Source organism: Manis javanica, chromosome 13 (assembly GCF_040802235.1).
Source record: "Manis javanica isolate MJ-LG chromosome 13, MJ_LKY, whole genome shotgun sequence".
NCBI classification, from domain to species: Eukaryota; Metazoa; Chordata; class Mammalia; order Pholidota; family Manidae; genus Manis; species Manis javanica.
The window spans coordinates 80,323,107-80,348,192 of NC_133168.1; the positions used below are offsets into that span (position 1 = coordinate 80,323,107).

A 25,086-nucleotide genomic window follows, 5' to 3' on the forward strand; every position below is an offset into this window, starting at 1 on the left:
TGCTCATTTCTTGGTAGTTTTTAATTTTTTCCTTGAAGCTAATGCAACCAGGTTATTTTGAAACATGGGGTGTTATTTTACAGATATTATTTGGGACAAATATTGCAGCCACCTAAGAAGTAGCCCTGTGTCCATGTGGGTCACCCACCATCTATCTGGGAGATGCAAGAAACGACAACACCTGTCTGGGCCTGCATCCCAGGAATACTGGGGATGTCTCCTCTGGCTCAACCCCGCATCTGCAGCAGTGGCTCGCAGGGGAATGCCATCCGCAGGGCAGTTCAAGCAGAGGAAACAGCCCACGCCCCGTGAGGGCTCCATGAGCGCCTCTCAGATCCCTGCACCCATGGGACACGAGCGATGGCCTCTGCCACTTCCTCCTGGGCTGCAGGTTTGCATGGCCTCCAGACGTGCAGCCCGGGAGGAGGCTCAGCCAGTGTCCCTCAGGAAGAGAGCCTGAGAGCAGAGCCTTGGAGGGGCCAGTAGCCGCCTCTGACCTTCTAGCCCAGGTGAGAATCCAGCAGCCGGCACGCCCCTGGCATGGGCTTGGTGCCGACCTGTGTGGGGTCCAGTGCAGGAGCAAAGGGGCCCCTAGGCGGGGAGCCCAGGCCCCACCAAGGAGTTGGATCTCATGGCTTCTGCAGGAAGGGGTGCTGACGCCCACCACCTGCACTGCTGATGGTGGTGCAGCAGAGTCCCCGGCACCCAGGGACCCTGTCCAGACCTGCACCAGCCATTTGGCCTTCCTGTGGTCTATGTGGACCACTGAGGCCCCACTGGGGCCCCACCCCCACCCCACCCTGCTGGTGTGTGTTACCTGTGGGTGATTTTTCTTTGAATCGGGCTGGTGTGGTGTGCTAAAATGTATTAGCTTTTATTTATGTTACAGTATTAAAAACAGATGAAGTATCAATTGATCCATCGGCAGGTCCTTTGGGAATTTACAAACAAAATAATTTGAAAAGCCTTTTTTAACATTTTTCAATCAATGCTCCAGATGGTGGTTAAAGATATGCTGAAGCAGTTTTGTGTGAATCAGAAGGAATCACAACAAAACAAAACAACAGCAGCGAAGAAACACACCAATGATTATGTCCTGACTCATTCGTTCTGTGTTAATGCAAAGAATGTGGGCCTACAGCCGGCATGGGGGGCTCCCTAGAGCCAGCCCCACAAACTCTGGCTCGAGCCGCAGTTTTCTCCTTTGTGAAAGGGAGAAAATGGTGCGTTTGCAGGGCTCTCCAGGCATTTGAAGAGGTAATATCTATCTAAAAAGGAGAAAACAGGCTAGGGACAATGTAAAACAGCCTGCCACATGATCAGCATTCAATAAATGTCTGTTGTTCCCAATAAGACCGCTGTAAGTTTATGCTTGTTTAGAAATTATTGAATTCCCGTCCCACAAAAAAAAATCAGAAGTTATTAAATTATTCAGCAAAGTTGCAGGATACAAAAATCAGTTGTCTTTCTGTACTAATAGTGAACAGTACAAAAAGGAGGTAAAGAAAAAAATCCATTTATAACACAAAGAAGAATAAAATAGGTAAGAATAAACTTAGCCACAAAGGTAAAAGACTTGTACACTGAAAAGTACAAGATGTTGCTGGGAGAAAATAGTGACCGAATAAAACGGAAAAACATCTATGTTCCTGGATCAGATAAAGTAACATTGCTAAAATGTCAGTGCTATGCGATCTACAGATTTAATGCAAATTTCATCAAAATCCATCCTAAATTTCAGATGGAGTCTCAAGGAACTCTGAATAACCAAAACAATTGTGAAAAGGAACAAAGCTGGAGGTCGCATGCTTCCTGGTTTCAGAGTTTACAGTAAATCTATAGTAATTGGAACAGTGTGGCACAAAGGGAGACACAGACCAATGAACTAGAATAGAGCTCAGGAATAAACCTCATGCATGTGGTCAAAGGGTCTTCAACATGTGCCAAGACCACCCCTGGGAAGGGACGGTCTCTTCCACCAGCAGTGGCCGGGAAACTGGACGTCCCATGCAAAAGAATGACATTGGGTCCTCACATTCCACTGTGTGCAAAAACAAATGCAAGTGGATCAAAGAACCAAATATAAGACCCAAAACTATACAACTCCTAGAAGAAAACATAAAGTAAGGACATTTGGATTTGGAGAAAATCCCAGATAGGACACAGAAAGCACAGGTAAGAAAAGTTAAAAATAGGTAAGCTAGACTTTGTAAAAATTAAAAACTACTGTGCATCAAATGGTTGAAAGGCAGCCTATGAAATGGGAGAAGATACTTGCACATCAAGTATCTGATAAAGGGCTAACATCCAGAATACATGAAGAACTAGTACAGCTCAACAATGAGGAAACAAATGACTTTATTTAAGAGTGGGCAATAGGCCTGAATAGACATTTCTCCAAAGATGACGTTAAGTGGCCAGTAAGCACTTGAAAAGATGCTCAGTATCACTAGTCATCCCACATGGGAGAAATGCTGTGGGAAGCAGGATGGTGGTTTCCTGACAAACCGAGCGAACCAGCATGTGACCCAGTGACCCCACCGCTTGGTGCATTCCCAAAGGCTGAAAGCAGGTCTCATGTTCCCAAAGCTGACACAGAAGTGACCAAGGGCACTGCTGGGGGAGTGGGTGGGCACAGTGGCTCATCCAGACAGTGGGATGCTGTTCAGGAATATTGAAAAGTAAGGGATACCTGACGCCTCTACAGCATGGATCAGCGTTGAGGACATGATGCTGGGTGAAATACGCAGTCAAGAAGCAGATTCTGCGTGAGTCCACTCAAATGAGGTCCCAGGTCAGTCACATTAGCAGAAACAAAGTGGAATGGGGGCTGGGGCCCCTGGGGTGTTTAGGGGGAAGGAAGCCCAGTTTTGAAGATGAGAAGGTCCTGGGGGCAGCTGCATGACGCTGGGGATGCTCTTGACACTGAGCTGTGCGTGTGGACGTGGCGGCTCCAGGCTGAGTGCTTGTCACCACGGTGGGGCCCATGTCAGGCTCTGGCCACATAGACTGGGCGTAGTGCCCTCAAGGGGCTCGCTGGTTACAAATGGCAAGGGGTGTGTTAATTAGTAAAATAAATCTCCGCTACAGGCACGCCTCTTTTATTGTTTCACTTTAGTATTTTTACAAATTGAAGGTCTTGGCAACTGCGTCAGGAGTCTACTAGCGCCATTTCCCAGCAGCACTTGTTCCTGTCAAGTCTCTGATGCAATTTGGCTTCAAGCAATATTTTAAACTTTCCCATCGTTAACATACCCGTTGTGGTGATCTGTGCTCAGTGTCTACACCTTGCTGGAAGCTCAGCGGTGAGTAGCAGTTTTTAGCAATAAAGTATCTTTAAACTAAGGTATCTACATAGTTTTTTTAGACATGCTATCACACACTTAACAGACTGCAGGAGAAGTGTAAACATGACTTTCTACATGCACTGGGAAACCAAAAATTCACTTGGCTCCCTTTCCTGCGGTATGGGCTCTGTTTTGGTGGCCAGGACCGAACTGCAGTTTCTTGGAAGTGAGCTGTCTGCTCCGAGAGCCGAGCCTTCAGGCAGACTGGGAGCAAGCAGTGATCCGACCCCACAGTCTGCTCCATTCCATCCATGGGCAGCTCAGCACTTCTGACAAGCAGCCTTGGCTGACCGTCTCACAGGCCCACCCAGAGAACGAGTTTCCAAACACAGCCAGCCATGCAGGAACAGAGGAACCGAGGAACCGAGGAACCTCCAGGGAGTGCCCCAGCTCCCGGAGTCAGCCACACGCATGTGGTCTCTGGGCCCCCATGTCCCCCTGCCTTCGAGGCAGTCTGGGCCCGGAGCGTCACTCCTTGTCGGAGGTGAATCTCAGCAGCTTAGAAACCCAGGGGCAGGGACACTCACAGCTGGAGAGACTTCACTGGACAGAGAAGGCGGCTCTCAGCCCGCGTCGGGCCTGAGCAGGAGGAGCCTGACCCGGCGGACTGGACACTGCCACGGTGGGGACCCAGCAGGCTGGCAAATCGTGCTGGTTTCTCACCCACCCATCCTCCAGGCCCTCACTTCTGCCCAGAGCCTCCCAGAGGCTCGACGGATGCCTCTGCCTTAGGGCAGAGCCCGGGAAGGGTGCCCAGGGAAGGTCATGACCAAGGTCATGACTTGTTGCAAGTCTGAGGGATCTGCTTAAATCACAGCTGCCGAGTCTGAGCAGAGAACGGATGAGAGCCCAGGCCTGTGACCCGCTGTTTGGGGGCATCACATCAGGTTCAGGGGCAAGCACTCCCGGGAGCGGCCACGCTCAGCAGGAGCCCCACTGAGGTCCCTGTGGAGGTGTCAGTGACTATTTTTTTTTAATTTTAATAAATGTTTCCTAAGTACATCTTTTTGAAATACATGATTTTTTTTCATTTTGCTATCATTAATGTACAATTACATGAACAGCATTATGTTTACTAGACTCTCCCCATCATCAAATCCTCTCCACATACCCCAATACAGTCACTGACCATCAGCATAGTAAAATGCTGTAGAGTCACTACTTGTCTTCTCTGTGTTGTACTGCCTTCTCCATGCCTCCCCTTATTATGTGTGCTAATCGTAATGCCCCTTTTCCCCCTTGTCCCTCCCTTCCCACCCATCCTCCCCAATCCCTTTCCCTTTGGCAACTGTTAGTCCATTCTTGGGTTCTGTAAGTCTGCTGCTGTTTTGTACCTTCAGTTTTTCTTTGTTCTTATACTCCAAGGATGAGTGAAATCATTTGATACTTGTCTTTCTCCACCTGGATTATTTCACTGAGCATAACACCCTCTAGCTCCATCCATGCTGTTGCAAATAGGAGGATTTGCTTTTTCTTATGTCTGAATAATATTCCATTGTGTATATGTACCACCTCTTCTTTATCCATTCATCTACTGATGGACACTTAAGTTGCTTCCATTTCTTGGCTATTGTAAATAGTCCTGCGATAAACATAGGGGTGCATCTGTCTTTTTCAAACTGGGCTCCTGCATTCTTAGGGTAAATTCCTAGGAGTGGAATTCCTGGGTCAAATGGTATTTCTATTTTGAGCTTTTTGAGGAACCTCCGTACTGCTTTCCACAGTGGTTGAACTAGTTTACATTCCCACCAGCAGTGTAGGAGGGTTCCCCTTTCTCCACAACCTCACCAACATTTGTTGTTGTTTGTCTTTTGGATGGTGGCCATCCTAACTGGGGTGAGGTGATATCTCATTGTGGTTTTAATTTGCATTTCTGTGTTAGTGACTTAACAGGGAGCCATCATCTTCATTTTGCCCTGAGATCTGATCTGTGCAGCTGGTTCTGATTGGTTTCCACTTCTGGGTCTGGAGGAAAGCTCCGTGGTGGGAACCTGACTTCACGGCGAGAGTAGAACCCATATGTTTTCAATGGGGCCAACATCTGGAGACCTTGGTGGTCATGGATGCTGCTCAGCACCCTACAGAACCCAGAATGCCCCACCCCAGCAAGTGTCCCTGGCCCAGTGTCGTGTCAAGGTCCAGAAGCCTGGACTGGGCCAGACATCCACGTAGCCGTGGGAAAGGACCCTGGAACTGGCAAGAGCCGCCAGACACCTTGAGGAGTTTTCCTAGCATGAGGGCTGGCTGACATTCTCCCGGAGCCTGGCAAAAACTCTTGCTGCAAACAGACACGTCAGCCTGCCCTCCTGCCGGGCAGAGCATGGTGCTGAGCACGGGCCAGCTCTGCAGGAACACTTCTCTAACTGAGTGGCCCCAGCAAGGCTGTCTGGTTCTTCTGTTTTGCTGTTTTCATAAGGGGTGACGATTTCCTAGTGCACCAGGAAGTCCAGGGCTGCGCTTGAAGCACCTGTGCCCTGACCAGGGCACTGGGCTGCATCCACACACCTGGTCCTGGTCGGGGAGCAGCCCCTGGAGGGGGAGGGGCAAGGGGAGGCGCAGGTGCACAGGGGAGAACCACCTGGCTTGTATACTCTGTGCTACGATTTCAAAAATAAGGATTTTATGAGTGTGACAAGCAGATGGCCACAACCAACTAAATGTGCCAGGTGCTTTGATGGGCCTTGGTCCCCACGTCAGGATCCCCAGCCACCTGGGGTGCGCCAGGTTGGCATCTCTATGGAGCACAGCCCCCATGCGATGCCGCCGGGCCTCAGGTGGGCCCACTAAGCTGCTTGGGCATTAGCATGACAAAGGGCCAGCCACCTGGGGCTCGTGGTTGGGGAGGGACAATGACTTCTCTTTTCTGTTTTGTTTTCCTTAAGGAAGCGTCCTGGCTTGTAACTAAGCAGTGAGAGTTTGTGCTCAGAATAGACATCGTCGTTTGCCATTTTTCATCCCAGGTATCCTAGAAATTTCTCCAGTGCTTTTGTTATACAAGCAGATGCCTAACTTCATCACCACCACCCGCTGGCTGCCCCTTAAAGGGATAATGAGCCAGTGCCATTCCCATCCTTCTCGCCGATGACGCCTATTAAGCCTTTTTATCTCCTGATGTGTGTGTGTCCTGCAGCAATAGGAAAATGCTAATTACAGCGGTCGTGCACTGCCAAGAGAGGGACAGACCTGCCCAAGACAGCTGTCTGGGGGCCTCTGGGGGCACAGACGGGCTTAGGCAGAGTGCAGAATGGTCCACAGTGGGACCTCGTGGGCTCACGAGTGAGAGGTGGTCTGGGTGGGCTTAAAGCTTGGGCAGCAGTATTTCTAGAAATGAGGCTGGTGAATATAAAACACAGGAGAGGTAGGCCCACGACCAAGCACAACATGTTACTCTGTTCTCAGCACAGCTTTTAGCCAGCAGGGCTCAACCAAACACCACACAAAGACGAGTCCTTTCCTAGATTCTGTTTGTCTCCAAAGGTCTCATTCCCGTGCCTACCAACTTCCCCTTGTGAGGAGTGTGGCTGCAGAGTGTGGGGCGCTGGTTCTCAGCTCTGCCTTCTTGGACTCCCCTTGAAGGAAATTCAGGGTGTTAAGACTAGAGACGCGGGGACCCCCATGTACAGCACACAGGCCCCTCCTTAACCAGACCACCCCATGCGTCCATCGTGACGTGTCCTAGGGAGCTTGTTGGATGTTGCGTTTGGAGAAGAATGTGGTGTTTGGAGAAGGATGTGGCTCTTCACATTCTTAGCTTGTTCGAATGTTGAGGGTTTCATCAGCTGAGTCAGGACTTTGGAGAGAAAAGTCACAGCTGGTTAGAGTCTGCAGGAAAATCATGCTTAAGCTCAGCGGACCTTAGAAAACTGACATTCCAGGACACAGGCAGCCATCGAGGAACTGAGATCCAGTCCCAGGGAAGCAGGGCACAAAGGACAGATTGTTCCTACATTTATTAAATTCCTAGTGAACTGAGAGAAACTTCTGGAATCCTGGGAGTCCACGTGAGTGGTGCAGAGCACAGGGAGCGCCACCCTCGGGGCGGGAGCGCTTCAGCCTCCCTGAAACTCAGGCTGTACCCAATTCCCACGTGCCAATGTCATTGCGTGTGGGGGGGCTCTCTGCTCCCAGCCCACTCCCCCACTCGATTTTAGTTAAAACTGGCTTCCATGTAACCCCTGCCTTGACTAGCGCTTTGGTTTCTGAACTTGCATTAGATACAGAATTAAGGTTTTAAAAACTAAATCTGTGTCAGTGCTTTGAATTCAGACCATAAGAAAAATTTCAAACTCAATTACGTGTCACTTTCTTTTAGGTGAAAATACAGCAATTTGGGAAACTTTTGAATGAATGCTTAAAGAGAACAAGTAAATCAGAGTACAGAACATCTTAAGGCTTGCAAACATTTCATTGCAATAGAAGGTACCAAACTTCTAACTGAAACTTCAAGTTTCCTGTAAGTGGGAATCTTTTGCGACCAAGTGTATTTCTCTTCCTTGGGATTTGTGTCCTATGTCCAAAAATTGGCCAAATTCATAACCACCTGGATATAAACTTCATGAAAACAAGAGCTTTTTCCTATTTAGAGACATCTTCTCTGTTTCTAAAACGGTGTTGTGTGGGAGGGGAAGGACCTGGTGGGTGGGGGCAGGACGTGCAGAGGAGGAAGGAGCTGTGGGCGCTGGACAGGGATGCTCGCCCCGCCTCTGCGAGTCCTCCTAGCCAGGCGAGGGCGCAGCTCGGAGGCAGCAGGGCACAAACTCCCAGAAGCCCCGGGGTAGCCAGGCCACCAGCCACCTGCCCGATCTGCCGTGGGTGGCAAGAGTGACTCTGCAGCCCAGGAGGCTGGCTGGGGCTGAGCAGTAGGCCTGGGGTCGGCCTTGCCAGAGGCACCCTCAGAGGCTCTGAGACTCTGGGGCTCTGGCACAGGTGCCATCTCAGGAGCACCCCCTCCTCACCCCCTGCCCGGGAAGGCTGGCTGCCAGCGGTAGAGCCTGCACGTCCCCAGCCAGGGTGCACCCCACACTGCCACCCCAGGCTGACACGGGGCCTGTTCTCAAGGACCACGGGCACACCAGGAAGCCCCAGTGGCGGAAGAGGTCACAAGGTGTCGGGTGAGGTCCTCTGGCTGCCCTGTGGGTGTCCCTGATGGAGGAAGCTGCTCCCTTCCATGGACATCTCTGCAAAGGACGTACCTAATTTGCTGCTGGCGGACAGACAAGAAACACACCAGTCCTGCCAGCTGCAAAGAGAGAGGCTGACTTGAGTGCCAGTAACACGTCAAGGGGAAGGAGAGGATCTGGTTTAATTGACCTTTGAAGGTGATCATGGCAGTGCCAGCTCTGTTAGCTGTATGAGGGGGCCTCAGAGCACATGTCACCCTCGCTGCAGGGCCAGTGAGCAATGACAGCAGGATGTGAGAGGGCTGAGCCAGCAGCAGCCTGCATCGTCACTGTGATGGCATCACCCACGTCCGCAGGGACAGGGCTGCACATCCGATGGACGCTCACAGGACACGGAGACACACCCTGGAGCACGACCTGCCTGGAATACAATGTCTGGGCACCTGCTGATGTGACATTCAGGAGGACCTCATGAGGCCAGGAAGGACAGGCTGTGCCCCTGAGTAGCTGAAGAGGGTGGGGTCTCCTCCAAGTAGCTGTCGGGGAGGGTGGGGTTCCCCCAAGTAGCTGTGGGGAGGATGGGGTCCCCCTGAGTAGTCATGGAGGGTGGGGTCCCTGCTGAGTAGCTGGGGGAGGGTAGAGTCACTGCCAGTAGCCCTGGGGGTGGTTGGGGACCCCTGAGTAGCCATGGAGGGCGGGGTCCCCCCTGAGTAGCTGTGCGTGAGGGTGAGGTCCTACTGAGTAGCCATGGGGAGGGCAGGGTCCCCCAGGTAGTCATGGGGTGCCCTCCGAGTAGCCGTGGGGAGGGTGGGGTCCTGCCCGGGCTTCCCTGCTGCAGGTCTTGTCCACCTTGGTCTGTACACGGTGTTTCAGATGTGGCTGGAGCAGGGGCCCTGAGTGTGTCTCCACCCTAGGACAGGCAGCGCTCCTCAGGGCCTCATGGTGTATTGCCGAATCCCATCTGTGCCAGGGCTGTGTCAAGGAGCCAGCAGCACAGAGGTGTGCCGGGGAGGCGGGTGGGGTCGAGTGGGAGTCCGCACAGGGTCGGGTCGCCCGCTGCCTCCTGCGTTTGGCTCTGATTCAGGTCAGGGCTGCACAAGGGGCCCCTGGAAGAGGGCTGGAAGGTGCCCCAGGGCCTAGGCAGGTGGGCGAGACCGCAGGAACACATTTACCAGTCATGCTGCTGATACTATAGGGCTTCTGCCCAGTCAGACCCTAGGGTGGACAGGAAGCGTGGCCTGGTGGGCATGGCCGATTGTACGTGAGGCCACCGAGTGTGATCTCTGGCTCCAGAGCTCCCAGCTCTATGCCTGTGGGCACCCAGCTCAGCCTGTGGTCTGTTTAAATGGAGATGGTGTGAGGTCCTGGTGTCACAGGTTCCCTGAGGGTGGAACGAAACACCGCACAGAAGGCTCAGTGTGGCTCGAGGCGAACATGCAGAGTGAGTTCAATGCTTGTCCTGAAAAGTGTTGGTGAGATTACGGCAAGCCTGGGCACGGGGGCCTTTTCCCAGCAAACCTGCAGTGAAGTGCGGGTGCGTTGCTGTGGATGCTGGAGGCCTGGCGGCGCAAAGAGAAACTTCGTGATTCCTTGAAATGACAACCAGCCCCCACTTACTAATTTTCCAGGAAAATCCCTCAGAGACCGAAGCTGTTTGGCTGGGATTGCCCCCACGTGGCTCCTTGTGCCCTATACCCACAAACCACTACACTGAGTCCAAGGCCTCCTGCCTCAAAGAGCACCTCTTGGCTTCCCCAGAGAACCAGAGATGAGCAGGAAGCCTTTTCTTCACCCAAACGTCTGGGTGTGTTGGGCTTGGCCCTGGGCTGGGCACAGATAACCCAGGCAGAGGGATCTAGAGGCAGGGTCTCCAGGGTGTAGACGCCACAGGGACGGCTTCCCAGATTCCCTTTGACCTGCCCTGGGACCCTTGAAGATGTTTGAGTTTGAGAAGAGCCCTCATGGGGTCACCTGGGGGCTTGCCTATAGTGGCCGTGAAATACCAGGAGCAGGAACAAGATGGGAGGGTACTGGGGACTGGAGGCCAGTGGTGACATGTGCCTGATGCCAATGTGGTCCAGAGCCTGGAGGGGAGGGGGCAGGCATAGGGTCAGGGCCCTCGTGGCCTAGAGGGCTGGGCAATGCGGCATGGGGTGCCTTCAGAGGGCCCTCCAACCCCCACCCACCCAGGGAAGCCCTCCCTCCTGCTGGGGCTGCCGGCTCTTGGCCATCACCTCACCTCCTTGCCAGCTGCTCGCCCAGAGGTGAGAAGGTTCCTGGGACACAGCCCGGTATCCTGCTGGGCCTGAGCAACTCTTTCCAAAGCTGCTTCTGTGTCAACCTTTCCGCGTGACCGTCCCCCAGCCTGGCCCTCCCTTCTCCACGAGCCCCTCAGCACCGTGGTGGCCCCTGTAACCCTCTCTCTGAGAGAGGCCTCACCTGATCCCAGACCCAATCAAATCCTCCTGGACAGTACCTGTACTTGGCGTTCCCCACACTTAAGGCAATGTGCAATTTTGTATTTGAATGTGTGGCTATTTGTCTTATATTTAGCTTTTTCCTATATTGTGATCCTGCAGGGCAGGACCCCCAAGCTGGCCCCCAGTAGATGCTAATAAACATTTGTGCACATCGAAGGTGTGAGGTCAACAAAGCCAAGGGCAATGTGGCTTCAGGTTCCCAGGGCCTCGGGTGCCATGCTGTTTGGCGTGTGGAACAAGTCTGGAGGGACGAGCCCGGGGTTCACATCCGCAGGGGCCCCCCAGGCCCAGGTTCAAGCACCCTTTGTGGCTCTGGCTCTCCATCCACGTTCCTGTACAGACCTGGTCCGGCGCTGTGCCACCTATGGGTCCCCCATTAGAGGAGCACCTCCGAGAAGGCCCATGATCACGAGCTGGGACCTGTCCCGGCCCTGGGGGCTGGACACCAGCGGGGTCCCCAGCCAGCAAGGCCTCTGGCTGCAGGAGGTGGAGGAGGTCCGGGCCGTCAGTCTGCTTCCGCACAGGCCGGGGCACTCTGCCTGCCCTCCTGCCCGCTAACCCCCACCACCCGCCGGGCCCTCCTCCCTTCGCCGTTTCCTCTCCCTGGGACTTTCCAGGACCCCATTGCCCTTTGGCAAAGGCCCACTTCATGGCCTACTGCAGCTGCCCATCCTGCGCCTCCTCCAGCGAGGGGACACTGCTCGGGGAAGCGGCGCTGTGTGCCCACAGCTCCTAGTGGCCCTGTCAACATGGTCCAGCTGCTCCGTGCACCCCTCCCCCTCCAGGGGTGAGGCCACCTCGTCCCCTGAGGTTGGGCCTGTTTCCTCAGCTTAAAGGTGAGACGTGGGGACCGGAGATGCAAAGTGCTGGAGTAGGGACAGAGTTAATTCTGCCCCGTCTGATTCAGAGCCTGAGCCCCCAGTTCCTGCAGTGCCCCCTCCCACAAAGGCCTGTGAAGGCTAGATGGGAACTGGCTCCACCCATTTGAACTGAGAGCCCCGCCCCTTTCCAGGTGCAGGAGATGAGGCGGGGCTCAGAGCCCCCCAGGGCCTCTCGGACAGTTGGAGGTCCCTGTGCCTCCCCTTCAGTGGAACAAGCTCACAGACCCAAGTGTCCCCAGGAGAGCCTTCCAGGAAAGCCGCCCAGACCCACACTGGCAGGCTGGGATGCCTCGGCTGAAAGAAGCAAGGTGACCGCACAGGCCTCCAGAGTTACTGTCATCTTACATAGTCCCACTTATCAAATTAGCACTTTTACAGATAACTGTATCCACAGGATGATGGTAAGATCTGTTAGCATATCAATGCACACTATGTTATTGGCAGTGTGGTATGATATGGGACCCGTTTATAACAACAGCGTTTACCTTTTGAGAGACGGAGAGAACAACATCTCTTGATCCTGTTGGTATTTGGTGATAGCTGGTAAAGCCACATGTTAAGAGAACATTGAACATCAAAATCTGATTCCTTCCTTAGAATTAGGCCCTGGCCAGAAGGCAGTATAGCCCAGAGAAGACAAGTAGTGACTCTATAACATCTTACTGCGTTGGTGGACAGTGACTGCAATGGGGTATGTGGTGAGGACTTGATAATGGGGGGAATCTAGTAACCACAATGTTGCTCATGTAATTGTATATTAATGATACCAAAAAAAAAAAAAATCAGGTCCCGCCCAAGGGGCCCAGCACCCCTACCCACCCAACCTGTGTGAGGCCCTGGGTCGGTGAGGGCGGTGTGCCTTGGATGAGCGGGGTTGGGGTGTGGTAGGTCCCACGGCACCCGGCTGTGGCCGACGATGGGCTCTGATGGATTGTGTGCTTTGGGGAGATGAGCCAAGAGGCAGTGGGCTGCATCCAGGCCACCTGGGGCCGGCTGCAGAGCTCATGAGGAGGGCCTGGCCCCAGCACACGCTGCGGTGGGGGGTCCCCTTGTCTACCTGCAGGCTGCTCAGTAGGGGAAAGAGAGTCACATTTCTCAGTCTTCAGGCAGCAGAATAGGAATATTGCATGGGGTTCGTGGCAGAATTTATGGAGATGATGCTCAGTCACTGAGGCTGAAAAGGTACAAACAGTGTGGAGGCTGAGGCTGGCTCTGGATACGCTGTAGAGTGTCATCGGAATGCCAAGGACCGGCGTGGTGACAGATTGCATAGAAACGGTGCTTTTCTTCTTCAGACGTGCCTGAGGGGGCAGTAAGTCTGCCCCCAGTGTTTCTCAGTACAGCTTCTCCATGGCTCCATGCACATCGTGCCGTTCTCTCCGCCCACCCATCCCTACGTCCGTCCACCCATCAGTCCATCCGTCCACCCACTCTTCCTGTGGGGACTGCCATCACCCCACCTCCTGTCCCCTCAGAGCCCAGCACATACCCAAAGCTCACAGCCACGGCCCCTCTGCAAGACACACACAGTGCTCACGCCCACATGCCCCTGTGCTCGCTCATGTATGCACACGCGCACACCCCACCAGCATGGTGTCCCAGTGCAGGATCCCGAGGGTGGGAACTTATGGAGCCACATGTACTATCTGAGCTGCACGTGGGCCCGCAGCCCACTCTGCCATCCCTCCTGCCCGGGGCTCCTTAGAGTCTGACCCCAGGCTCACTGCGGGTGGCTCCCGCGGCCCCCTGCACACGCTGGTGGACTGACTTGTCACACCTCTTTTTCTAAAGAGACCCTGGAGTTGCCAATCACCCATCAGCAGCCTTCTGGGCCACCAGGCTGAAGCTGGTGGCTGCCCAGGGGCCTTGGCTCTGGCTCAAGGTCCCCCTGGGCCCCTTACAGAGCCCCAGCAGCCATCTCCTGGGAGGCAGGTTCTTCTCTGCAGGCAACCCCAGCCCCTCCCCACCCTGCAGCCTGGGGTGAGGGGCCAGAGTGGGGCTTCTTCCAACAACCCCAGGCCTCCTGCCCTGACACTTAATTTTTGGGAACTTGCCGGTTCGTCTTCCTGCTTATTTTGTGATGGGGAAGCAACCTCCAGTCTTGCAGCCTGATCATCCCAGTAAATATTTACACAAGTCGGGCTTACAGGCGCTTGCCTCCATGCAGCCGGATGTGCTGGAGGAGGTGCCGGGGCCACGGTGCAGACCCACTTCCGACGGGGAGGACGGGCCAGGCAAGGCGGCTCAGGGCCCTCTGCAGCGGAATGGGTGCTGCCTCGCAGGGGCCTCTGTGGTACGGTGTTCCCGCTTCTGAAGGCATCCATCCCTCAGTCAGCCTCGCTGCAGGCCATACGTGGACCCGCCCAGGGGCCCCGTCTGAAGGGTCTGGGTCCTGGTCTCAGAGGGCCTTGTTCGCTCTGCCACCGGCTCCATGCCGCTAACTGCCTCTGACCTCCTCACCTCAGTCACCCGCCGGCCTAGCAACAGGCAGGGCCCCGCCCGCAGCACTCTGAGAACCAGCCTGTGCGGTTCAGGACGGGGTACGCACACCCATGCTCTGGAGACCCAACAGGCTTGGCCTGCGGCGAACTGACAGGCAGTGTCAGTCCTGAGTGAGTGACAGTCACCCGGGCCCCAGGAACACAGTCACCCCATGAGCTGCACATCTGAGGTCTGGGGCCCTGTCCGTGTGTGTCCATCCAGCCACATGCTGCTGCCAAGACCTGAAGGGGGTGGCTCACAGTGTCTGGGCTTGAGGGAGACCAGATATTTGGGGAAGACAGAGGAATCACCTTGGGCCGGCCCAGGGGCCCCGGAATGCTGAGCCTGGTTTCTGCCCCTCCCTGCCCCAGTGGGAACAGGCAAGCTGGCAGTTCTCCCGGCCCCCTCGCTGGGTGGGGGAAGCTTCTCCCCTCACCAAGCACACAGGGAGCGGCTGGCAGCAGGGCCTGCACAGCTTACGAGGAGCTGCAGTCAGACAGGATGTGGTCCCCTCCTGCAGCCAGGAGGACTGTGCCACTGAGATGGCCTTCCTCTGATGATCGGGGTGGTGTGGGCGGAGGCCAGGGCCCAGGAGATGGACCCTCAGGGCCATTTCCAGGGCGCCAGCCCTTAGGTTGTGAATTTTCCCAAATATAGACCTAGGAAGAAAGAAGGAAGGAGAGAAACACTTCTTATGGCCCCACCCTTGTTCTCGACTGCTCTACATTCTAGCAGGGCCCCCACGGCCAGCCCAGCCCTCACCTCCAGCCCCCAAGGTCTCTCAGCCCCTCGCTCCACTGGGTTTCCCAGGCCACAGTGCGCAGGACTCAGAGAAACCCCAGGGAAGGGGCCTGGAGGCGGGGCATCCCCCCTACGGGGCTGCTGGGCAGAATCTCCCGCACTGGTTGCAGCTCTACACAGCTTGGGGGTCAGGACCACAGGCCTGGCCTTCTGGGCACCCCATGGCAGGAGTGACAACAGCCCCTCCAGCTTCAGCCCCCTCCTGTCCTACATCTCCAGCTTCACCTAAAACTAGCAGCTTAGCTCCTGATCCAAACGCCCAGCTGCACGCGCATCCTGCGCCCAGTTCTGGCTGGCACCTGGTTCCGGGAAAGCCAGCATCAGAGCCTGACCCCTCTGTGGGTCTTGTGCCAGGTCCCTCCACCATCACCAAAGTGTCAGATTTATCTCCTAAAATCCCCAACTCCCTCTTTCCAGCTCAGCCCCGGGGAAGCTCCCGCCCTCAGCTCCAGGAGTCCACGCGGTCCCCACCTCTCTGGCGTGTGTCACCAGGGACTGCCCCTGGGCTAACGGTGTGGAGGTGGCTCAGGCTTCGGGCAGAGGTGCGGAGGGTCTGAGCTGCAGCCGGGTATGAGGGCTCTGGAGAGAGCTCAGAAAACAGATTTGAGTCAGGGTGGGGCTTCCATCCTGGGGACACACGGACAGTGGGACAGAGCGGGGGTGAGATGCAGCAACATGCCGTGGACAGAGGTGGTTGGAGAAACAGCAAGCCGCTCTGCACACCGCCACCAGCTCGGCCTCCTGGTGGGAGAGGGGAAGTCGGACACTCCCCAGGCCCTGCCTGCACATGACAAAGGGACCTGGCAGAACAAAGAGGAGTTCCTGCCAGAAGCAGCTGCCCGGGGTGCAGGGAACATCTTTCAGGCACGAGGCTGTGTGGTGCCTCTCGGGTGCACTGACCGCCAGGAGCCAGGGGCCGGCCGCCTGCGCCTCGGAGCCCCACCTTGCCCCCAGCTCCATAGACAGGGAACGTGAGACCCTTCTCCTGGAAGGCTGCTCACCAGATTTGCGGGGTGGGTGGGGAAGCAGGCCCCCGACGCCCAGTCCAGAGTTCCCTGCGGCAGCAGGCACATGTCCTCGTCTCCTGCTCTGCCCCTCTTAGTACCCACGTGGCCTCAGAACAGTTCACACCCAGCAAACAATACCCGCGAGTAGAAATTGAACTTAGAGAAGACATGCGTTTTTGAAGTTTTCTGAGGGCGGGACCACAGAAAGTTTTCTGAGGGTTGAGCCCCCAGCCCTCAACACAGCCCTGCGAGTGCTCAGCCCTGCTCCTGGACCCAAGAGTGCTCAGCCCTGCTCCTGGACCCAAGCGGGAGCAGGAGACTGTGGGGTCACCCTATCTCCACTCCCCTGGGCACAGGCTCCCTCCAAACACGCCCAGTGACTGGCCTCATGGCCCGAATGTCCCAGGTGGCAGGTTCCCTGCACAACCTCCTCAAGCACCTGCTTTTAAAGATTCTTGTCCAGGCAAAAACCTGCGCTCCCTCTTTGACTTGTGGGCACTTAATAGTGGTAGATAATTTCTCAGGATTTATTTCAAAATTCCATCAATTTTGAATATCATGTGAAAACAAGTCTTAAGCAATTTCTTTAAATTATCTATTGTTAATGTATGAAGTATACAATCAACTAAATATGGTCTTTAATAATATTCATATGAGTTCCTCTTCTAGCAAGTCATGTACAGTTTCCATCATTTAGTAATGTAAGAGAAATCCATGACTCAGCAAGAAATGTAAAGTAAATTATTGTGCTGCATTTAATTTAGGTACTGTATGTATATTAAAATGTCTCACTTTCATATAACACACCCTCAAATTACTCTCTGATCCAAAGTTTGTCATTGTTCACTTGGTGTTTGAAAAACCCAGCAGAACTGCCTTTCTATCAACCGTGTTTTGTTCCCACAGGCTAGCAGGGTTTTGGGAACGACAGTGAAAGCTCTTTGCAAACAGCGTACTGCTGGTGTGAGGGCCTGTATTCACGATCAGTAAGAGGCAGAACTGACAACACCAGCCCTCTCTGCTGCTTTTCCTCCACCGGACTTTGAGGGACAACAGGCATCTCGGTGTGTCTGCTATGCAGCGGTTTTGGTGAACAATGCCACTTGATGATCACCCAGGTTCATTTGCAGAATTGCTACACTTATTTTTAACGCTTGTCAGCAAATAACCACTATTGATTTAAGTTAAATAATACATGACTATCACAGAAACTCTTTAAAACTGAGGAGAGGTGAAGATGATCCTGTGACCTTGGAAGCCCCCTGCACAAAGACCTCTGTAGTGACTGAGGCACACACTCCTCTGACCCCAAGGATCTCTGCTCGTGGAAGCTCTCGAACTGGCCCCTTCAAAAGGAAGACAGCATTTCACAGGTGATTCCCAAGTGGAGGAGGCAGTTGCCTTTTCCTCTTTGAGCCCCTGAGCCCCTTGAGTATGTGGGGATTCATCAGCTCCTGAACTGACCTCCTGGGGACTCTACAACACCTCCAGGGAAATGACTTTATTTCATGCAGGCACAACTGTCATGTTGAGATGGGGCACTCTGAGCACAGTGAGGCCAACACCTGGGGGCCTTCTCAGCTCTCACGCCCTCCGCTGGCTGCCCCTCCTGCACCAGGACATCTTCAGCTCAGAGTGACTCCAGCAGGTGTCCCACGTGCACCCCCTGCCCCCATGCTTGGCACCTGCCCTCCACAGGCTCCACTGACCACCTTTCAGCTCTGCAGATAGAACCCTTTCGACCTTGCACACCTGCTGTGGGGGCCCAAGGGCATTCTGAGCTCCCGGCACAGGTGTCCTGGGGTGCTACATCACCTGCATAGTCAGGAACCAGGTGGCAGGAGAGCTCTCCTCCCACCCACCCCACCTGGGTCCTGGCTGAGGCTTAATTTCAGTTCTGTGATTTCTCCCTTTAACCACCCTTCAAGGCTTTCCAATCTCCTGATTTTCCAGCAAGTGAGATATTATGAAAGTCTTGTTTGTCTTAACTAAATATCTCGATTAAAACATTCCATTGCAAAAGCATGACCCAGAGCTTGGCACCTTCAGGGTCGCCTGCAGCAGCTGGTCCTCCTCAACAGCCAGCAAGAAGCTGCTTCCTGGCACTTCGTCACTGTCAGGGGACGGGTGTGACAGATGGGCTCAAGCTGTCCCTGCATGAACTGGAGCTAGTGTCCCTCGCCGTGGGGGAGGGCGACAGCCCACCAGGGTGCTCTCAGCGCGGGCACCTCAGGCCTCTGATGGGTGACCCCTGGCCACTCACCTCCAGGAGCTTGCAGCGCCAGGAAATGTCCTGAGGACCAGGCTCATGTGCACAGCCTCCCAGAACTAGGAGATGTGCGGCTCCGCCCGTGCAAATGTGGACCCAAAGCCCTGCATGTCACATTCTGCTGAGGGAGGAAAAGTGTGTCACACACTCGCCCTGCGTTGCCCTGAGATAGGAGGAAACAGCAAACAGCACAGGTCGCCACCTCAGAGGGTGGCAGCCCACCGAGGGGCCCCCCGGGTATGTGGCCTGGGACTGGAGAGGCGCAGGGTGGGCTGTGGAGTGCTCCACGGCACTGAGGACCATGGCCTCGTCCTGGGCACAGAGGGGACAGTGACACCTCTCCAGCTGGGAGTGGTGGGTTGGAGTTGATTTCAGGGGTCACGGGGCTGCACCTGGGGCTGCTGGGCCAGGTGGGTAGTAAGGCCTGGGCTTGGTGTGTGGCAGAGGATGGGTGTCAGGGCTCAGACCTTGCACCCTTCCAGAGAGGGACAGGGCTGAGCTGGGTCCCCGCACAGAAGGAGGGGTGAGGACAGGAGCTGGGGCCTCTCTTGGTCTACTGGGCAGACCACAGATGGGCGGCAGGAGCTGGTGGGCAGGCGGGCCCTGCTCCCGACAGGCTGAGTGGATGCCCCGAATGCTCCTGATGCACCGGCAGGCGCGGGCCAGCAGGTGGGATGTATGCTGTCAGCATGCAGAAGATGAGGTACTACAAGGGATGAGGAGTGGGCTGGGCTGGGACACCAGGGGCGAAGGGGAAGAGAAACCAAGAGACAGCTTCACAGGTGCCAAAGGGAAGCAGCTTTCCTGGGAGGAGGGGTCTGGAGGGTCTCGTGCATGCACGGAGGGACCGAAGCTCCAGACAGTGGCTGTGTCCAGAGGCATCTGTGAGGACAATTGTGCAGCTGCCCATGGAGGTGACTCAAGGAACAGACCCCGGGCTGGGAGCTCCCACCCAGCATCGCTGGCATGAGAGCCATATCCTGGACATGTGTGTGCCAACTGCCATCTGAAATGAAAGCCGTTTCGGTTCTCCAGGGAGGTTTCTCAGAAGTGTTAAGGCTTATTTCATAAGACAGCTCTGCTGCCTCCACACGCCTCGGGCGTCTTGCACAGTGGGCATGCCTTGTCCCCACCACAGGGACTCAGGGGGCCAGGACATGGGGGAGCCGCAGCACCGCCTGCCTGAGAAGCTCTGGGTCGTTTGGGCGAATGCAGAGCGGACCAGGGGGTGAACACTTGTGTCTGTGGGAATTTGGTGGCTCGTGAGTCAGGGTGACATTTTAAAGCATTTTCCTCTGCAGCCCCACTGTGGGAGTGGCGTGTGCATCTTTCGGTTTCCAGCTGAATAAGTGTTTTGAATGCTGTCAGACATGTTCTTTTTTTCTACCCTTTTATCTCAAACTAATTCCAGTTTCCCAGAAAAGCCATGACCATGACCCAGAGCACCTCCATCCTCCCTGGGGCTCCTCCCCGTGGCCCCCGGGTGGGGAGACGAGGGCCGAGCCACGCGCTGACAGGGTTGCCCTTTCCCGTCCTGCAGGACTGCCCGACCCCGCCCTGCGTTGTGCCCCGCAGTCTGGGCTGTCCCGGCTCACCCTCCCTTCACTGACCTGTTACCTGGTCCGAATCGCTGTCTGTGCTTCCTTGTGAGTGAACTGAGGACATGCATTCTTGGCAAGAATGCCCCAGAAATGGTGCTGTGTCCTTGAGCCCGTGTCATGGGGCTCCTGGTGCCTACAGGGCTCACGCCGGTGACGCTGACCTCGATCTCTCAGTGGACGTCGTTCCCACTGGCTTCTCCAGGTGAGCGTGTCTTCTTGGCTAACTGCTGTCACTTTGATGCTGACAATTAGCAGATATCTTCCCAGCTACAGGAGCAGCCTCACCCAGGGAGCTGGTTCCATTGTGTGGTGACATCGGAGGGAGTGGAGGCCTCAGGCTCTGACGTGTGGCCTGCATGTCAGGGAGGCCAGCTTGACCTTTATTGAACAAGATGCCTATAAATAGACACGGAGGCCACATGCTGGTCACTCACCAGGCAGCTGTCAGGGGACGTTTGCAGAGGACTCGGTCTGGGAGGCACCCAGGGGAGACAGCGGCTTCTGAGGTGGGGTCTCTGCACCCCACGGTGCTGCCATAGAGCAGTGTGCGTAGCGTGCCTTCCAGGAGGAAGCACCACGGTGGCGGATTTCCTCCTCACCCTGACTGCCTGCTCGCGTGCCACCAGGGGAATCAGCGTCAGACGTCCTTGGATCTGGGGGTGAGCTGAACGGCAGCGAGACACCGAGCCTGGGCCGGGGCCACACGGCAGGCTCAGGCCAAGCTCGCGTTCAAAGCCCGCCTCCCAGGCCCTGCGCCATGGCCCTGACGGCTGGGCAAGAGGAGTGCTGTCTGGGGCCAGCGGCCGGCCTGTCTGGGGCTCACGCGGCTCTGCCACCGCAGCGTGCAGGCAGCACAGAGGGCGAGACAGAGCTGACGAGGCTGCATCCCAGCCAGACTCTGCCCGCGAACCAGCGGTGGGCGGGGTGATCTCGTGGGGGCTGGGCCTTCCCTGGTCCTTCACTGTCCTGTCCAGAAGCAGCCCCTTTCCTCCTGGGTGGGAAAGGTGAAGCTCCCCGGCTGAGTCGCCCTGGAAACCGATTTGCGTATTTGGGCACAGAATGCTGCAGCCTGGTGACAGCAGTGCAGTCCTAGCGGTTTATACGAAACCACAGGGTGTGAAATGACCAGGAGCATGAGCACCAGGCTCCCTGTCACCCTCGGCTCAGCCCCCACGACGGCCTGAAGCAGGCTGTATGGGTCCCACTCTTTTTCAGACAAAATTGAGGCTTGAAAAAGTTCAATTACTTGCTCAAATCCACACTTTTTAATAAGCAGAATTGGAATTTAAACCCAGACAGAGCTGCCTAACAGCAAAGTAGCCTGGACCTCACTCAGCCTGCTGGCAGGTCGGCTCTGCCGTCTCCAGTGCTGGGAGGCCATTCGCATGATTCTGATGTACAATCAGTCATAAAGTTAGGATGAAAAGTTTCCTTTTCATAGTCTGTGATTTAAAAAATATTAGTGATTTCTATGGAAGAAGAAATCCATCAGAAATTTGGTTCAGTTCAGTCTCATCCGCTGTGAGCCCGGCAGTACCGGCTGTCGGAAGCGATGCTGAGCCGGGTGTCTGCCGCCTCCAGAGACTCGTGGGGCAGGAGCCTGGGGAGTCCCGGGCCACCTGTCAGAGCCCTGGCCTCCCAGGCTGGGGCTAGGAGGCAGGCCTCTGGAGGAAGTGAGGTCACAAGGAGGAGCCCTCGTGAGCAGGTTAGTGTCCTTACCAAGGTCCCCAGAGCTGCCTTGTACCCCACTGCAGGGACACAGAGAGGAGACTGAGGCCCTGGATCAGGGGCGGTTGTCCCTGGACCCTGGATGTGCTGGCACCTCGACCTCCGGCCTTGGAACTCGGAGGCACAGATGCTGTCCCAGCCGCCAGCCTGCACGTCCCAGTGCCGTGGCCCAGTGGGCAGGCAGGGATGCTGTCGCCTTCATGGTGGAGTGCACAGCTTCCTGTCACGGCACTTTGTTGGATCAGCCAGCTCTTGGAAAAGGCCTCACCAAGCCAACAGTCACCCATGTCTGCAGGGAGGCACTGCCCACTGTGGCTAAAAGCAGGGGAATTCCGAGAGCGGGACACCCGATACGTGGATTCCCAGCTGACCCCAAAATGACATGCATGCTGGCTGCCAATAGGTTTCCAGTCTGGGATCTCGCAAAAGCTGCTGTTAAAAACCTGTGACTCACTGGTTCTGAAGCCGGGTGTTATTCACCATTTCCCCCTGTTGCAAGATCAAAGAAAATAAATGTTTTATGCAGACTTGCCCATTACAAATTTCTGATTTTAAAAAACTACATAGTTGAAAGATGGGGAGACATGGAGGAAAGGTGAAAAAAAAAAGAAAAAGAACGAAAAGAAAAAAAAGGAAAAAACCACTTTTGTGAGTTTGCTTGAAACTATTAATGTGACTCAGAAAAATCTTAAGCTGAGATGCTGAATGCTCGAGGAGGAATGTGGACCATGTCCGGTGGAATTCTGGATTTTTGAGGTAGGATTTCCTGAAAGGAGGTTGAAGGTCATCCTGGATATACAGTTTATATTTTTCACAATAACCAACGTTGATTGTTTATTATTCCAAAGCATGTGTCCATTGCAGAACAACAAAAAGATGCAGATCGACAGGAAGATCCATGGGACACCCCTTGGATCTTTGCTGTGTCTGCCTGTCCCCACCATCATCTCTAGCCAGCAGACAGATCTCCTGCAGCCTCCCAACGTTGGAGCACGTGGTCCGCCAAGACAGACTTGCCTGCACAACCCCCTGAGCTGGTCTGCAGTAGAGGCCAGTCACAGTGTCTGCCCGGCACCATGCAAACCGCTTCTACTCACCGTGCACCTCCACTGCACCAGGCGCCGTCACAGGCCCACGTGCAATGAGGCATCAGCACGTGGAGGTTTCCTGGCAAGCCGGGGCTTAGCAGAATTAGGCAGAGGGACTGGCGGTTGAGCAGGTAGCCTGTTGCCAGCCTCTGGGCTGAAACCTCTTCTCACTGTTTTAATGCCTGGGTAGCATTTCACCCTTTCTGTGAGCCATGGCCACTTAGGTGTTTCTTGTTTCAAATTTTCCTGGTTATAAGGCATATTGCAATGAATATTTTTGAGCAAATTTTTGTCCACAAACACAGTTCTTCACACCCTGCATGACCTGCAGTTCCAGGGGCGAACGACCTGGCAGACACATCTGCTCATCTTGGGGTGTTGGGACAAGTGCTGAGATAGCTGGGCAAGGATGCCCGCCGAGCCTGGGTTGGTTATGTCAGAACTAACTGGAAGTAACCTCCTTGCCCCTCCCTGGGGCCGGGGAACAGCCCAGGGCATCCATATAGGGAACTAAGTGGTTTAAGAAATGGAGACACAGAAGAGAGTCCACAGCATGCCCGCAAACAGCCACCAGCCACTCCAGGGCGGCGGCACTCCGGCTGGGGACAGCACTGCCTCAGGAGGTCCCACCAAAGGGATGCCCACCCACTCTGTGCTTCAAACCTCCTTGAGTTTTTCAGTATTATAGGCCAATCTGTTTATTTACAAAATATAAAAAACAAGTATAAATGATTAAAATGAGACAATTTTTCCAAATGCCAAACTATTTTAACGTTCCTGACCTGCTCTTGGACTGAACCATCTGGGCCGCGTGTGCTCAGCTCCGTGAGGCTCTGAGCAGGACAAGCAGGACAGGCCCAGGCCACCGCCCTCTGGCCCACCCCATGCACCAGGACAGGGCCAGCAGCGCGTGCGCGTCCTCTAGCCAGGAGCCTGCCGGCCCCTCCCAGCCTGCCCTGTGCAGGGAGACAGGTCCCCTGCTCCTCATCACTCTCTCGTGCCACTTTCTCAGTTTGTTTCCTGTGTTTTCACTCATCTTTCTTCCTCTGTCCTAACAACTGTGCCCATCACTGTTTTGGGGAAGGGGAAGGGCACCAAGCATGGCCAAAAGCCTGCTGGTGCCGGGAGTCAACAGCCTGGAGAGGCACCACCGAGGTCCAGTCTGCCTGCTTGGCCCCGGGATTCAGCCTAAACCCATGGCCAGGCCTTTGATTTCTCCCAGAGTGAGGGCCATGGGTCCCACTTTGCTGTGGAGACTTCTGTCAGTGCAAGTGACCCTCATTAATCTACCCTAAGCCTGATTCGCCAGTCATGTTTGCATGGAGCACTGAAGAATATACGCCCTGGGGATATGTCAGCAGGCTTCAAAACAACCTCACCTTCCAGGCTTCGGCGTGGCCAAAGGCCTCCAGCAAGTGGCGGGTGGCTGTGCCTGGTGGTCTGTGTGGGCTGGCAGTGGGCAGCGGGCTTGGGTCTCCTGACAGCCAAGCATCTTTCTTGAGGCTGTGTGAGCCGGGATGCAGCCAGGGCCCAGGGAAAATGCTGGCTGGCACTGGCCCCATAGTTAGAGGTCAGCCATTGGGGGCTGCTGGCAGGTGCACACAAATAGCGCCACCTTCCAGGAAAGCCATGCTGACATCTGTGGGGACCATAGGGGGCGCTCTGCAGGGTGGCCCTGACCCAGGCCTTGGGGGAGAGGGCCATGGGGCTCAGCCCACAGCCACATCCCTGGACCAAGGCCCAGAAAGAAACTGGGTCTTGGTAGGGAAGGCAGGTGGAAGTGGCCTCAGGCTGGCCCTCCCCTCCTGGACCTGGGGGAGCCCTCTCCCCTCCTCAGGGAACTACCCAGGTGGGAGGCCTCCTTGCCGCTGCCTTTCAAGCTGGCCATGGCTGTTCTTGTAAATCTGCCAAGTTGATGACAGCGGGCTGCGGGCTGGGGACCCGAGGGACTGAGCGATCTTCCTTCTGCCTGAGCACCTCCCAGATGGGTGACTGGCAGGGCAGGGGCCCCCACCCTGTCTCACCCCAAACAGCTCCCAAGGCTTGCAGGGCCAGCCCCAGGGAGCCCCCATGACCCAGGGAGGAGCCTGCAGAAAGGGGAGCCCTGGTGTTTTATTGTCTGTCCTCGGCTACAGGTGGCCTGTGAGCCGGGCTGATGGCTGCTGCAGCTGCGCAAACACCCTCAGGGGCACCAGGCCGGGGGCCACACCGTAACCAGACCCTGCGGGTCCTGCCTTCAGACGCTGCTGTCCTGGGCTCTCCCCGAGGCACCTTTCTCCCTGC

At 55.4% G+C, this 25,086-nt stretch overlaps 1 long non-coding RNA gene across 1 annotated transcript; it reads right to left on the bottom strand.

The window, feature by feature from the left end:
- Positions 1-12,035: 12,035 nt before the first annotated feature.
- On the bottom strand, positions 12,036-20,101 carry LOC118972868 (uncharacterized). Its single transcript, XR_005062002.2, has 4 exons — positions 19,997-20,101; positions 18,381-18,504; positions 15,582-15,689; positions 12,036-14,968 (listed from the first exon to the last, which is right to left on the bottom strand). It is a non-coding gene; the product is annotated as an uncharacterized lncRNA (long non-coding RNA).
- Positions 20,102-25,086: the final 4,985 nt, after the last annotated feature.